The sequence below is a fragment of the Heptranchias perlo genome, chromosome 3 (assembly GCF_035084215.1).
Source record: "Heptranchias perlo isolate sHepPer1 chromosome 3, sHepPer1.hap1, whole genome shotgun sequence".
Taxonomy (NCBI): Eukaryota; Metazoa; Chordata; class Chondrichthyes; order Hexanchiformes; family Hexanchidae; genus Heptranchias; species Heptranchias perlo.
The window spans coordinates 3,602,795-3,617,996 of NC_090327.1; positions in this window are offsets into that span (position 1 = coordinate 3,602,795).

Here is a 15,202-nt window from a genome sequence, read left to right on the forward strand (position 1 = left end):
TGCTTCATGTGTCCGGGAGGGCCACGTGCAGGAAATGCCTCCATTTGTTTGAGCTCAAGCTGTGGGTTTCTGAGCTTGAGGGGCGGCTGGAGTCACTGCAGAGCATAAGGGAGGCTGAAGGTTTCCTGGATCATACATTCCAGGAGGTGGTCACGCTGCAGCCTCAGAGTTCAGGATAGCAAGTGGGTGGCCATCTGAAAGGGTAGGAAGAGACAGGCAGTGCAGGAATCTTCTGGGTGTGTCGCACTCTTAAGCCGGTATTCAACATTGAATACCAGTGAGGGCGACGACACCTCGAAGGATTACAGTCCTGAGCATGGCGCCATGGGGGAAAGGATTGTACGGGGGGGCACAGTGAAGTGATGAAATGCAGTAGTTATAGGGGATTCGATAGTTGGGGGCAGACAGGCATTTCTGTGACCATCGACGTGAGTCCTGCATGGTGTGTTGCCTCCCTGGTGCCAGGGTAAAGAACATCACGGAGAGGGTGATTAGGGGGTATAGTTAATACTGAGGAAGACTGTGACAAAATACAAGAAAACGTTAATAAATTTGCAGAATGGGCTGTAATTGGCAAATTAAATTCGATATAGATAAGTGTGAGGTGGTGCATTTTGGTAGGCAGAATAAGGAGGCCACATACTCCTTGGAAGATGAGAGTCTAAATGGGGTAGAGGAGCAAAGGGATATATGGGTACTGATACACAAATCATTACAAGTAGCAATGCAAGTTAACAGTGTCACAAAAGGAATAGAATTGAAAAGCAGGGAAGTTATGTTAAACTTGTATAGATCCTTGGTTAGACCATAGTTAAGAGTACTGTGTACAGTTCTGGTCACCATATTACAAAAAAGGATATAGAGGCACTGGAGAAGGTACATAAAAGATTTACAAAAAAGATTTACAAGGATGATACCAGAACTGAGAGATTACGACTATCAGGACACACTGAATAGGTTGGAGCTCTTTTCTCTAGAAAAGAGAAGGCTGAGGGGTGATAAATTCAATAAAGAATTCAGGAGAAACTTCTTTACCCAGAGAGTGATTAGAATGTGGAACTCATTACCACAAGGAGTAGTTGAGGTGAATAACATAGATGCCTTTAAGGGGAAGCTAGGTAAGTACATGAGGGAGAAAGGAACAGGATATGCAGATAGGGTTAGATGAAATAGGGTGAGAGGAGGTTCGTGTGGAGCATAAACACTGGCATGGACCAGTTGAGCTGAATGGCCTGTTTCTGTGTGTAAATTCTATGTAATATAAATGCAAGTTGTTGTTGTTGCTGTTTAATATTAGAAAACTTTTTTTTTTAAACCATTGTACTCCTGAAAGATTGCACAAATTGTTTTTTGCTATACTGCTTTTCAAAAGTTTGAATCCCAACTTCATTTGGTGCTAAATTTGATTTTCCCTCAGAGCACATTGAGGTAGCCTCCCAAAACTTGTATAGGCGAGAGGTAAAAGTCAGTGAGCCAGTCCACCCTTTACCTGGTGATGAAGGAATGTTTGTGTCAAAGGTGGGGTCTAATGAGAGTAGCAGAAATTATTCTCCACACTGCCAAGCAAAGCACCTCAATGTAGCAGTTTGAAATACTGTTATAAATCTGTACAATGTAATTTAGTGTTCACCTATTAGATATTCAGGAACAACATAAACTCTACCATTAATGCACATTTGTAATATCTCAATGTTCCCCAGGAAAGCTTATTGTAAAAGTGTAAGTTACATTCTCTCTAATGAATTTATACTGTAGCACATAGTCTGTAGATATTGAATTGCTGTAGAGAATATAATGGGATAGTCAATTATTAGTGTCTAATACTTAGTTTCAAATTCTTAATGTGTGCTTTAAATCAAAACTATTTTTGATGTTTTTACAAATAGTGATAACTACAGGCCCAGATGAGAGATCAGAGTGGCTATCAGATCCTGAAGAGCCAGCAGATCAAAATGTAACTGCATCATCCAACAAGTGTGTACCCATTAATCAAAAAGCTGCTCCTGGTCTTCTTATTAAGAATGCCTCATTAGAGTACCAGGAAGATGTATCTGTTTTGCATGAGGATTTCATGCCCAGACTATTTGTGACTGAAACAAGTTTTAATAAATCTAATATGGTGTCCAAAAAGGAGATTTCTGAGATGTACAAAAAGGAGATTTCTGAGTTGTCCAAAAAGGAGATTTCTGAGGTGGCAACTGAAGATAAACCTAGTTTTGTATACATTTACACAAATACTTGTTCTGTGAACCAAGATGAATCTGGTTTTGCATACATTTATACAGATGCTTCTTCAGTCAACCAAGAAGATAAATCAACTAACTTTGAGCATGAACCAGCTCACCTTGAAGTCACAAACATGACAAAGAAACCTGCACCAGTCCTTGAACAAGTTAATAAATCCAACAGTATTCCAGTTTTGGGCCAAGTACAACGAGCCCAAGTTGATAGTGGTACAGTTAAACAAGTATCTGTTCACAAGAGCCAACCATCCTCTCGTAAATCACAGTCAGTTTCAGAGACATCTTCCGCTTATCGTGCACTTTCATCAGACTCAATAATGTACCAAAAAGCTATCTCTGTGGCTCACAAAGCCGTTCCAGTTCATGCTGAGGCAGTTCCTGTCTATACTGAGCAGACTCCAGTTCTATGTTCTGAAATGTCAGCGCTGGATAATTACAAAGAGCTTTTAATTACTCTTGGAAGAGTTTCAATTCCTGTAGAAGCAGCATCAGCTGACAGGGAACTTGGTAAGAATGTCTCACTGGTGCACTTTGTTGACACCACACCAGGTGACCATAAAAACCTACTTGAGAAATGTAATTCTCATGAATGCTCCTCTGTCCTTAAAGCTGGAAAAGCAAGGAGGGAAACAATAGAAAAGACATTAGAAAGTTTGCTGTACACTAAGAAAGCAGATGTGCATGAGAAAGATACAAATAAGATGGAAAGCAAAAAAGAACCTGGTAAGTTTTTGTATAGACATAAATTTGATAATTTTTTATTGAGGCTGAAATTAGTAGAGCTCTCTAATTACATTGACCATGTTTTACTCCAGTTTTTACAAATTACTATATTTTAAACAAAACAATGGAATGTAAAAGCAAAAAAATCCAAAAGACAAGATACTAATACAGTCTAATTTAGAACTGTAACCACAGCTGCTAAGATTCCAAGATAGTTGTTTTTGATAATATAATTGGTTTATGTGTCTATGTTCATTGTGTTTACGTAGGCTAATAGATGACTAGCTATGAGTTACAGTACAGTATCAAGTCCCACTCCAGAGACTTGAGCACAGTACTGAGGGAATGCTGCACTGTTGGAGGTGCCGTCTTTGGGATGAAATGTTAAACTGAGGCCACGTCTCCCTGTCAGAAGGACGTAAAAGATCCCATGGTACAATTTTGATGAGGAGCGGGGGAGTTTTCTCTGGTGTCCTGGCCAATATTTAGCCCTCAACCAACATCACTAAAACAGATTATCTGGTCATTATCTCATTGCTGTTTGTGGGATCTTGCTATGCACAAATTGGCTGCTGCGTCTCCTACGTTACAACAGTGACTACACTTCAAAAGTGCTTAATTGGCTGTAAAGCACTTTGAGACGTCCTGAAAGGCGCCGTATAAATATAAGTCTTTCTTTTCGTTATTAAAGTTAAAGCAGTTTATGAATGGCAGTAGAATTTGTAGAGTGAATGAATAATTGAAACATACCAATAGGTATATAATTGTTATAAAAACAGAAAATGTTGGTGATACACCGCAGGTCACTCATTAAAAATGAAAAGCTCTACCAAAAGCATTAACCTGACAGATATATTATTCTTTATAATGTGTTGCCACATTTAGTGAGCATGGTGCAAATTGTGATGATGAGAATAGGAGCTGCAGCATGGTTCAGATACTGCAGTTGGAAAGTCCAAACCACCTATGACCAACATTGTCCACATATCCCTGCTTTGGCCCATTCTCCTATTTGTATAAGACCCAACAGCTATGTAGAAAGATGGTATTTGAAGGTGGACTTGATTCTACGAGTAAAGATCTCTACATTGTTGTCAAGTATCTTTCACCTCAGCTTCTTATTTCTCATTGGTTACCACTTCAATACAATACTTCTTCCTATGTGGCAGAAAATAATATTGATTAGGACTTTGAGAAGAAAAAGAGTTGGAGATGACATAAGAACGTAAGAAATAGGAGCAGGGGTAAGCCATATGGCCCCTCGAGCCTGCTCCACTATTTAATAAGATCATGGCTCATCTTCTACCTCAACTCCACTTTCCCGCCCTATCCCCATATCCCAGAGATTCCCTTAGTGTCCAAAAATCTGTCGATCTCAGACTTGAATATACTCAATGACTGAATATCCACAGCCCTCTGGGATAGAGAATTCCAAAGATTTACAACCCGAGTGAAGAAATTTTTCCTCATCTCGGTCCTAAAGGGCTGACCCCTTATCTTGAGACTATGCCCCCTAGTTCTAGACTCTCCAGCCAAGGGAAACAGCCTTGCAGCATCTACTCTGTCAAACCCTCTAAGAATCTTATATGTTTCAATGAGATCACTTCTCATTCTTCTAAATGCCAGAGAACGTAGGCCCATTCTACTCAATCTCTCCTAATAGGCCAACCCTCTCATCCCAGGAATCAATCTAGTGAACCTTCGTTGCACCGCCTCTAAGGCAAGCATATCCTTCCTTAGATAAGGAGAGCAAAACTGTACAAAGTACTCCAGGTGTGGTCTCACCAGAGCCCTATATAATTGCAGCAAGGCCTCCTCACTCTTATACTCCAAAGCCCCTGTGTAATAGAGGCTAACATACCATTTGCCTTTCTAATTGCTTGCTGTACCTGCATGTTAATTTTCTGTGATTTGTGTACAAGGACATCTAAATCCCTCTACCAACATTTCTTAGTCTCTCACCTTTTAAAAAATATTGTTTTTCTATTCTTCCTACCAAAGTGAATAACCTCACATTTCCCCATATTATACTCCATCTGCCACTTTCTTGCCCACTCACTTAACCTGTGTATATCACTTCACAGCCTCTTTGCGTCCTCCTCACAGCTTACTTTCCCACCTAGCTTTCTATCATCAGCAAACTTGGATACATTACATTCAGTCCCTTTATCTAGGTCATTTCTATATATTGTAACTAGCTGAGGCCCAAGCACTGACTCTTGCGGCACCCCATTAGTTACAACCTGCCAAACTGAAAATGACCCATTTATTCCTACTGTATGAAGACAGGTTGAGTAGAATGGGCCTATACTCTCTGGAGTTTAGAAGAATGAGAGGTGATCTCATTGAAACATATAAGATTATGAGGGGTTTGACTGGTAGATGCTGAGAGGTTGTTTCCCCTGGCTAGAGAGTCTAGAACTAGGGGACATTGTCGTAGGTTAAGGGAGCAATCATTCAAGACTGAGATGAGGAGGAATTTCTTCAAGCAGAGGGTTACGAATCTTTGGAATTCTCTACCCCAGAGGGCTGTGGATGCTGAGTCATTGAATATATTCAAGGCTGAGATGGATCGATTTTTGGACTCTAGGGGAATCAAGGGATATGGGAATCGGGCGGGAAAATGGAGTTGAGGTCGAAGATCAGCCATGATCTTATTGAATGGCAGAGCAGGCTCGAAGGGCCGTATGGCCTATTCCTGATTATATTTCTTATGTTCTTATACTCTCTGTTTTCTGTCTGTTAACCAATCCTTATTCCACGCTAATATATTACCCCCAATCCCATGAGCCCTAATCTTATGTAACAATCTTTTGTGTGGTACCTTTTGAATGCCTTTTGAAAATCCAAATATACTACATCCACTGGTTCCCCCTTATCTACCCTGCTAGTTACACCCTCAAAAAACTCTTAATAGATTAGTCAAACACGATTTCCCTTTCATAAAACGGTGCTGATTCTGCCTAATCATATTATGATTTTCTAAGTGCCCTGTTACTACGTCTTTAATAACAGTTTCTAGCTTTTTCCCTACTACTGTTGACAGCTGCCAGACTCTTCGACCTGGTTAGGTGTTCCTTCTGTATATTTTGTCACTCTTTGTTTTCAAAGACCGAAACAAAATTAGTTTGAAATGGAACAATGTCTGATTTCTTCTGCTTAATTTTGAGTGGTCCAGAAAAAGGCCTAAAGCCCTAACATTCATGTCTACTTGACAGAATCTATGTTCTATATTGACTTGTACGGAGAAGAAAAGCTACTAGCTTGGATACCACCACACCAATCACTTTCTCAGTATGGCCAAACTACACCCGGGACCCATATTTATAGATCGTTCCATATGTATATGTGGACATATCAGAAGAGATGTGCCTTCGCTGCCTCAGCTTCACCAAAGATGTCACAGAGTTGCACCATCTGCTGCACAATAAACTGTGAACAACATCTGGAACAGGGAAAGCAGTCCCTGTGTAAGTGAAGGTTACCACATCATGAACCTCTTGTGTTATCTTCCAAGTCACGCCAAGAGATATCTGCAATATTAGCCAGTCTGTATTACACATCAGGCAAATGACAAACACTATGGTCCAGAAATTCTGATGTTTGATAGAGTACAAATGGTGGCAAATCTATATTGGTTAGCAGGGAGGGACTTAGAGACAATACACAGGAACCTTCACCTCACGGACTTTTTTTTTATTCGTTCACGGGATGTGGGCGTCGCTGGCAAGGCCGGCATTTATTGCCCATCCCTAATTGCCCTCGATAAGGTGGTGGTGAGCCGCCTTCTTCAACCGCTGCAGTCCGTGTGGTGACGGTTCTCCCACAGTGCTGTTAGGAAGGGAGTTCCAGGATTTTGACCCAGCGACAATGAAGGAACGGCGATATATTTCCAAGTCGGGATGGTGTGTGACTTGGAGGGGAACGTGCAGGTGGTGTTGTTCCCATGCGCCTGCTGCCCTTGTCCTTCTAGGTGGTAGAGGTCGCGGGTTTGGGAGGTGCTGTCGAAGAAGCCTTGGCGAGTTGCTGCAGTGCATCCTGTGGATGGTGCACACTGCAGCCACAGTGCGCCGGTGGTGAAGGGAGTGAATGTTTAGGGTGGTGGATGGGGTGCCAATCAAGCGGGCTGCTTTATCTTGGATGGTGTCGAGCTTCTTGAGTGTTGTTGGAGCTGCACTCATCCAGGCAAGTGGAGAGTATTCCATCACACTCCTGACTTGTGCCTTGCAGATGGTGGAAAGGCTTTGGGGAGTCAGGAGGTGAGTCACTCGCTGCAGAATACCCAGCCTCTGACCTGCTCTCGTAGCCACAGTATTTATATGGCTGGTCCAGTTAAGTTTCTGGTCAATGGTGACCCCCAGGATGTTGATGGTGGGGGATTCGGCGATGGTAATGCCGTTGAATGTCAAGGGGAGGTGGTTAGACTCTCTCTTGTTGGAGATGGTCATTGCCTGGCACTTATCTGGCGCGAATGTTACTTGCCACTTATCAGCCCAAGCCTGGATGTTGTCCAGGTCTTGCTGCATGCAGGCTCGGACTGCTTCATGATCTGAGGGGTTGCGAATGGAACTGAACACTGTGCAGTCATCAGCGAACATCCCCATTTCTGACCTTATGATGGAGGGATGGTCATTGATGAAGCAGCTGAAGACGGTTGGGCCTAGGACACTGCCCTGAGGAACTCCTGCAGCAATGCCCTGGGGCTGAGATGATTGGCCTCCAACAACCACTACCATCTTCCTTTGTGCTAGGTATGACTCCAGCCACTGGAGAGTTTTCCCCCTGATTCCCATTGACTTCAATTTTACTTGGGCTCCTTGGTGCCACACTCGGTCAAATGCAGCGGTTCAAGAAGGCAGCTCACCACCACCTTCTCAAGGATAATTAGGGATGGGCAATAAATGCTGGCCTTGCCAACGACGCCCACATCCCATGAACGAATAAAAAAAATTTTACACTCCATTTAAGTTCCCCTCCAAATTTCGCCAGAAGTGAGGGAGGCTGTTGGATAGAGGCTCATTACTTTGGATTGATCATTTGTCAGGTTTGTTTTGCTCTTTATTTTGGTGGCTTCTATCTTCATTTTGGCCGTATGCTCTCATTCCTATCAATAGTCTCCACTAAGATCAGCAATGCAGAGCTGCCATTTTCAAAATCAATACGGAGCATGTCTATTTAAACAAAGCTTGTGTGTCCATAAATGGAGCATTTTTCTGAACGAAGTAGATTAAGAATGTCACCAGTTCAAGCTGTATGTATCAGAGTTTCTTTCAGCAAAGAAATGAACAAATGAAGCTTATGCTGGATGGCTCAGCATCCATAGAGAGTTGTCAGCAATGATAACATTTCACCTGATGCTTTATTATTAGACTAAGCGGATTATAAATTCAAGTTTAATTCCATTTTGAGGAGAAATGTAAGGTTAAGGTGAGATTTGATAGGTATTCAAAATCATGAACGGTTTTGATAGAGTAAATAAGGAGAAACTGTTTCCAGTGGCAGAAGGATCGGTAACCAGAGGACACTGACGTGCCTCTGAGTCAGAAGGGTTCAAGTCCCATCCAGAGACTTGAGCACATAATGCTGGCTAACACTCCAGTGCAGTACTGAGGGAGTGCTGCATTGTCGGAGGTGCTTTCTTTCGGATGAGACATTAGGGCAAACAGGGCCTCTGTTTATCAGGTGGACTTTAAAGATCCCATGACACTATTCGAAAAGTGTAAGGAGTCGCATAACACCAGGTTATAGTCCAACAGCTTTATTTGAAATCATAAGCTTTCGGAGCATTGCTCCTTCGTCAGGTGAAGCGAAGAGTTACATAAAGGCACAGCATATATATTCGAAAAGAGCAGGGGTGTTCTCCTCAGTGCCAACCAAAATCACTAAAACGAATTATCTGGTCATTATTATATTGCTGTTTGTGGGATCTTGCTGTGAATTGCAAATGGGCTACCGCGTTTCCTTCATTACAACACTGAGTGCACTTCATTGGGATTGTAAAGCGCTTTGGGATGTCCTGAAAGGTGCTATATAAATGCAAGTCTTTCTTTAAGTTAATCAGCAAAAGAACCAGAGACGACTCGTAGCTGCAGGGATGGTGTAGGAGGGAGGGATTTAGATTCCTGGGACATTGGGACCGGTTCTGGGGAAGGTGGGACTTGTACAAGTGGGACGGGTTACACCCGAGCAGGACCGGGACCAATGTCCTCGCGGGGGTGTTTGCTAGTGCTGTTGGGGAAGGTTTAAACTAGAATGGCAGGGGGACGGGAACCTGAGCAGGGAGACAGAGGAGGGGGAAACAAGGACAGAAACAAAAGACAGAAAGGGAAGAAGCAATAGTGGAAGGCAGAGAAAACAATGGCAAAAAACAAATAGGGCCATAGTGCAAGATAAAACTAAGATGACTAGCAATCTTAAAAAGACAAGTCTAAAGGCATTGTGTCTTAATGCACGGAGCATTCACAATAAAGGTAGATGAATTAACAGCGCAGATAGATATTAACGGTTATGATATAGTTGCGATTGCGGAGATATGGCTGCAGGGTGACCAAGGATGGCAACTGTACATCCAGGGGTATTCAATATTTAGGAAGGACAGGCAAAAACAATATATATCAATGATTTGGATGAGGGAACCAAATGTAATATTTCCAAGTTTGCTGACGACACAAAACTTGGTGGGACTGTGAATTGTGAGGATGATGCAAAGAGGCTTCAAGGCGATTTAGACAAGTTGAGTGAGTGGGCAAATACATGGCAGATGCAGTATAACATGGATAAATGTGAAGTTATCCATTTCGGAAGGAAAACCAGAAAGGCAGAGTATTTTTTAAATGGTGATAGATTGGGAAATGTTGATGTACAAAGGGACCTGGGTGATCTTGTACACCAGTCACTGAAAGTAAACATGCAGGTATAGCAAGCAGTTAGGAAGGCAAATGGTATGTTGCAAGAGGATTTGAGTCCAAGAGCAATGATGTGTTACTGCTGTTGTTCAAGGCCTTGGTGAGACCACATCTGGAGTATTGTGTGCAGTTTTGGACTCCTTCCCTAAAAAAGGATATACTTGCCATAGAGGGGGTGCAGCAAAGGTTCACCAGACTGATTCCTGGGATGGCAGGACTGTCGTATGAGGAGAGATTGGATCGACTAGGCCTGTATTCACTCGAGTTTAGAAGCATGAAAGGGAATCTCATTGAAACATATAAAATTCTGACAGGGCTAGAGAGACTGGATGCAGGGAGGATGTTTCCCCTGGCTGGGGGGTCCAGAACGAGGGGTCATAGTCTCAGGATACAGGGTAGGATATTTAGGACTAAGATGAGGAGAAATTTCTTCACTCAGAGGGTGGTGAACCTGTGGAATTCTCTACCAGAGAAGGCTGTGGAGGCCAAGACACTGAATATATTTCTAGATACAAAAGGCATCAAGGGGCATGGGGAAGAGAGCGGGAATATGGTATTGAGATAGAGGATCAGCCATGATCATATTGAATGGCGAAGCAGGCTCGAAGGGCCAAATGGCCTACTCCTGCTCCGATTGTCTATGTTTCTATGTTGTGACCATATTCCATTCATTAATGAAAGTATAAAAACTTTGGCCATGCTGCCAAAAATTCACAATTGCTGGTGCTGCTCTATTCTACTTTTTAATGATTGTTATATCTTGTCTCCAATTAATTCCACGCTCTTTCTGATCTTCAATTCCCAATGTAGGTGTTATTGAAGCTGTAAATGAAATACAGGAGACAGAGTCCCTATCAACCCCTTCGCAAACTGAGAAAGTAATAAGCGAACACAATTCAGATTCAGAAATTGAGGGTTCTTCACCACTGGCTTACCAAGGTTACAGCCATCATCCAGATTCTCTGCTGGATTTACAAAGGTTACATTCAGAAAGCCAGCAGGAATCACTTAACGTCATGTCTGAAATTTTTGAAAAAGTATATAACCGGCTTGGTGAACTGGAGTTCCATGTGCAGGATCTGGTGAATCGCCTTCAAGATCTGAGTACTACTGTAAACGAGATACATTCTGCAATGAACATCAGTATATTAGGTGACTCATTTTGTTCAAATACTTTTGAAAGGCATGAGAATTTTATTCATAGTTAGTCTTAAACATACTTCCAAGGTCATATTAAAGTAATGTCAACCCACTGACACACTTAAGTTGAAGATCAGGACAAAAAAAAATCAAATTCTCTGCAATAAAAATGGCTTTGCAATTGAATATTTCTTTATTATTCAATAGGTTTATAAGTTTTATACTTGGCTGTACTTCATTGATTCTAAAGAAAAGATCATTCCTTTAAGGAGGATAGTGGAGGTGGGGAGCACTTTCAGGAAAAAAATTCAATGCTCACAAGTTTATCCAATAATCTCCTACCTTATAGTAATAATTTGCAGTGGTGATTGCCCTTCTATTGCCATTGGCTCCTGCTATTTTGAACTCCCCTTACAGCGTAGCGTAGAGGTCGATTAAGCATTGGGAAGGTAGAGCAGGGTTAGAATGGGGGAAAGCAGTGGAGTGTTAGAGGTTGGGAAAGGGGGAATGTAGAGCATAGGAGGTTAGAGGAGACCTGGAGGTGGAGTGGAGAGGGAGGACAGAGAGAGCTGCAGAGGTAGTGAACTAGTTCGATAAATCCACCCAAATTTTAAAACTTTATATTTATCTACCTCCCAGACTTTTGGGAGACACTGAGATCTTGATTAAAATGTTAATGAAGGTATTAATGGACAAAAAAAAGATAATTTAATGTATAAATTTAATCATGTTACATTGTGAAAATATGGAGCTTTTTTAATCTTACTTTTGTTTGAACCCTTACTTTGGTCATTAGAAATTTTACTTACTGAATTGTTAAGGGGAGGTCGTGTCTAACTAACTTGATTGAATTTGTCAAGGGGGTGACAAGGAGGATCGATGAGGCTAGCGCAATTGATGTAGTCCACATGGATTTAAGCAAGGCTTTTGACAAGGTCCCAACTGGGAGATTGGTCAAAAAAGTAAAGGCCCATGGGATCAGGGGGAATGTGGCAAATTGGATCCAAAATTGGCTCAGTGGCAGGAAGCAAAGGGTAATGGTCGACGGGTGTTTTTGCAACTGGAAGGCTGTTTCCAGTGGGGTGCGGCAGGGCTCGGTACTAGGTCCTTTCCTTTTTGTGGTATACATAAGCGATTTGGACTTAAATGTAGGGGGCATGATTAAGAAATTTGCGGATGACACAAAGATAGGCCGGGTGGTTAATAGTGAGGAGGAAAGCTGTAGACTGCAGGAAGATATCAATGGACTGGTCAGATGGGCAGAAAAGTGGCAAATGGAGTTCAATCCGGAGAAGTGTGAGGTAATGCATTTGGGGAGAACAAGCAAGGCAAGGGAATACACAATAAATGGGAGGATACTGAGAGGTGTAGAGGAGGTATTGCTGCAGTTATATAAGGTATTGGTGAGACCGCACCTGGAATACTGCATACAGTTTTGGTGTCCATACTTAAGAAAAGACATACTTGTTCTCGAGGCAGTACAAAGAAGGTTCACTCGGTTAATCCCGGGGATGAAGGGGTGGACATATGAGGAGAGGTTGAGTAGACTGGGACTCTACTCATTGGAGTTCAGAAGAATGAGAGGCGATCGTATTGAAACATATAAGATTGTGAAGGGGCTTGATCGGGTGGATGCGGTAAGGATGTTCCCAAGGATGGGTGAAACTAGAACTAGGGGGCATAATCTTAGAATAAGGGGCTGCTCTTTCAAAACTGAGATGAGGAGAAACTTCTTCACTCAGAGGGTGGTAGGTCTGTGGAATTTGCTGCCCCAGGAAGCTGTGGAAGCTACATCATTAAATAAATTTAAAACAGAAAGAGTTTCCTCGAAGTAAAAGGGAATTAGGGGTTACGGGGAGCGGGCAGGAAATTGGACGTGAATTTAAATTTGAGGTTAGGATCAGATCAGCCATGATCTTATTGAATGGCGGAGCAGGCTCGAGGGGCCGATTGGCCTACTCCTGCTCCTATTTCTTATGTTCTTATGTAAGTGAGGGACCTTGGAGATAGCAGGACAGGTAGATAAGGTGGTTAAGAAGGCATATGGAATGCTTTCCTTTATTAGCTGAGGCATCGAATATAAAAGCAGGGATGTTATACTTGAACTGTATAAAACACTAGTTAGGCCACAGCTTGAGTACTGCGCACAGTTCTGGTCACCACATTACAGGAAGGATGTAATTGTGCTAGAGAGGTTGCAGTGGAGATTTACGAAGGTGTTGCCAGGACGGGAGAGTTTTAGCTATGACAGATTGGATAGGCTGGGGTCGTTTTCCTTGGAACAGAGGAGGCTGAGGGGTGATTTGGTTAAGGTGTACAAAATTATGAGGGGCCTAGATAGAGTGGATAGGAAGGACCTATTTCCCTTAGCAGAGGGGTCAATAACCAGGGGGCGTAGATTTAAAGTGATTGGTAGAAGGATTAGAGCGGAAATGAGGAAAAATTTTTCACCCTGAGGGTGGTGGGGTCTGGAACTCACTGCCTGAGAGGGTGGTAGAGGCAGAAACACTCAACTCATTAAAAAAATACCTGGATGTGCACCTGAAGAGCCGTGACCTGCAGGGCTACGGACCATGCGGGAAAGTGGGATTAGGCTGGATGGCTCGTTTCTCAGCCAGTGCGGACATGATGGGCCGAATGGCCTTCTTCTGTGACGTAAGTTTTCTATGAAAAAAGTGGATTGCACTTTATACATGAAAAATTTTCCAAAAGCATTTTGAGGGATTTGTGGGGTGAGGGGGGAAAAAGTAACCCAAAAGGCATTTGGAGCAGTGGTTTCTTAAAAAAAATCATGCAAAATGGATCAAGTGATTATCCCCCAATCTCTAGCATTGCACCCGATCCAGTCAGTTTCCCGATGGGTGGGTTAGGTTAAAATTGCCCCCATAGCGTCAAAAAGTGTTGACATTAGCTTGCTTAGAACCAAAATTTTAATTTGATGTAGGGACCACCTGAGGAATGAGATACTACTTCAAGACATCCAATACATCAGGCCCACCATTTGATGTCCCATTAGCACTAAAATGCCTACAATGGGTGGGTGGTAATAATGGCCACGTGGATTTTCAGAATTTGGAAAAGACCCTTGTCCAGCACCGTTTGAAGGTACAAAAGAATCACTCCAAGGGGTAGAACATAAGAAATAGGAGCAGGAGTAGGCCATACGGCCCCTTGAGACTGCCCCGCCATTCAATAAGATCATGGCTGATCTTCAACCTCAACTCCACTTTCCTGCCCGATCTCCATATCCCTTGAATCCTTTAGAGTCCAAAAATCTGTTGATCTCAGCCTTGAATATACTGAACGACTGAGCATCCACAGCCGTCTGGGGTAGAGAATTCCAAAGATTCACAACCTTCTGAGTGAAGAAATTCCTCTTCATCTCAGTCTTAAATGGCCAACCCCTTATCCTGAGACTATGCCCCCTCGTTCTAGACTCTCCAGCCAGGGGAAACAACCGTTCAGCACCTACCCTGTTAAGCCCCCTCAGAATCTTATATGTTTCAGTGAGATCACTTCTCATTCTTCTAAACTCCAGAGAGTATAGGCCCATTCTACTCAATCTCTCCTCATTGGACAGTCCTCTCATCCCAGGAATCAATCCAGTGAACCTTCGTTGCACCGCCTCTAAGGCAAGTATATCCTTCCTTAGATAACAAAACCAAAACTGTATGCAGTACTCCAGGTGAGGTCTCACCAAAGCCCTGCACGATTGTAGTAAGACTTCCTTACTCTTGTACTCCAACCCCTTTGCAATAAAGGCCAATATGCCATTTGCTTTCCTAACTGCTTGCTGTACCTGCATGTTAACTTTTTGTGTTTCTTGTATGAGCACACCCAAATCTCTCAACACCAACAGTTAATAGTTTCTCACCATTAAAAAATATTCTGTTTTTATATTCTTCCTGCCAAAGTGAATAACCTCACATTTCCCCACATTATACTCTATCTGCCACCTTCTTGCCCACTCACCTAACCTGTCTATATCCCTTTGCAGACTCTTTTGTGACCGACACCAGTGGATACTATGCCACTTAGCATCAGAAGCTTTTACTGCCGAGTTTCACCTGGAAACCAGCCATTTCTAATAATGGTCCTTCTAAGCTTTTAAAGTTTAGGGCAGTGCCAGTAGTTATACTGGTAGAGGTAATATAATCAAGTGACTGCCAAGATTGGAACACTGATGTCTCT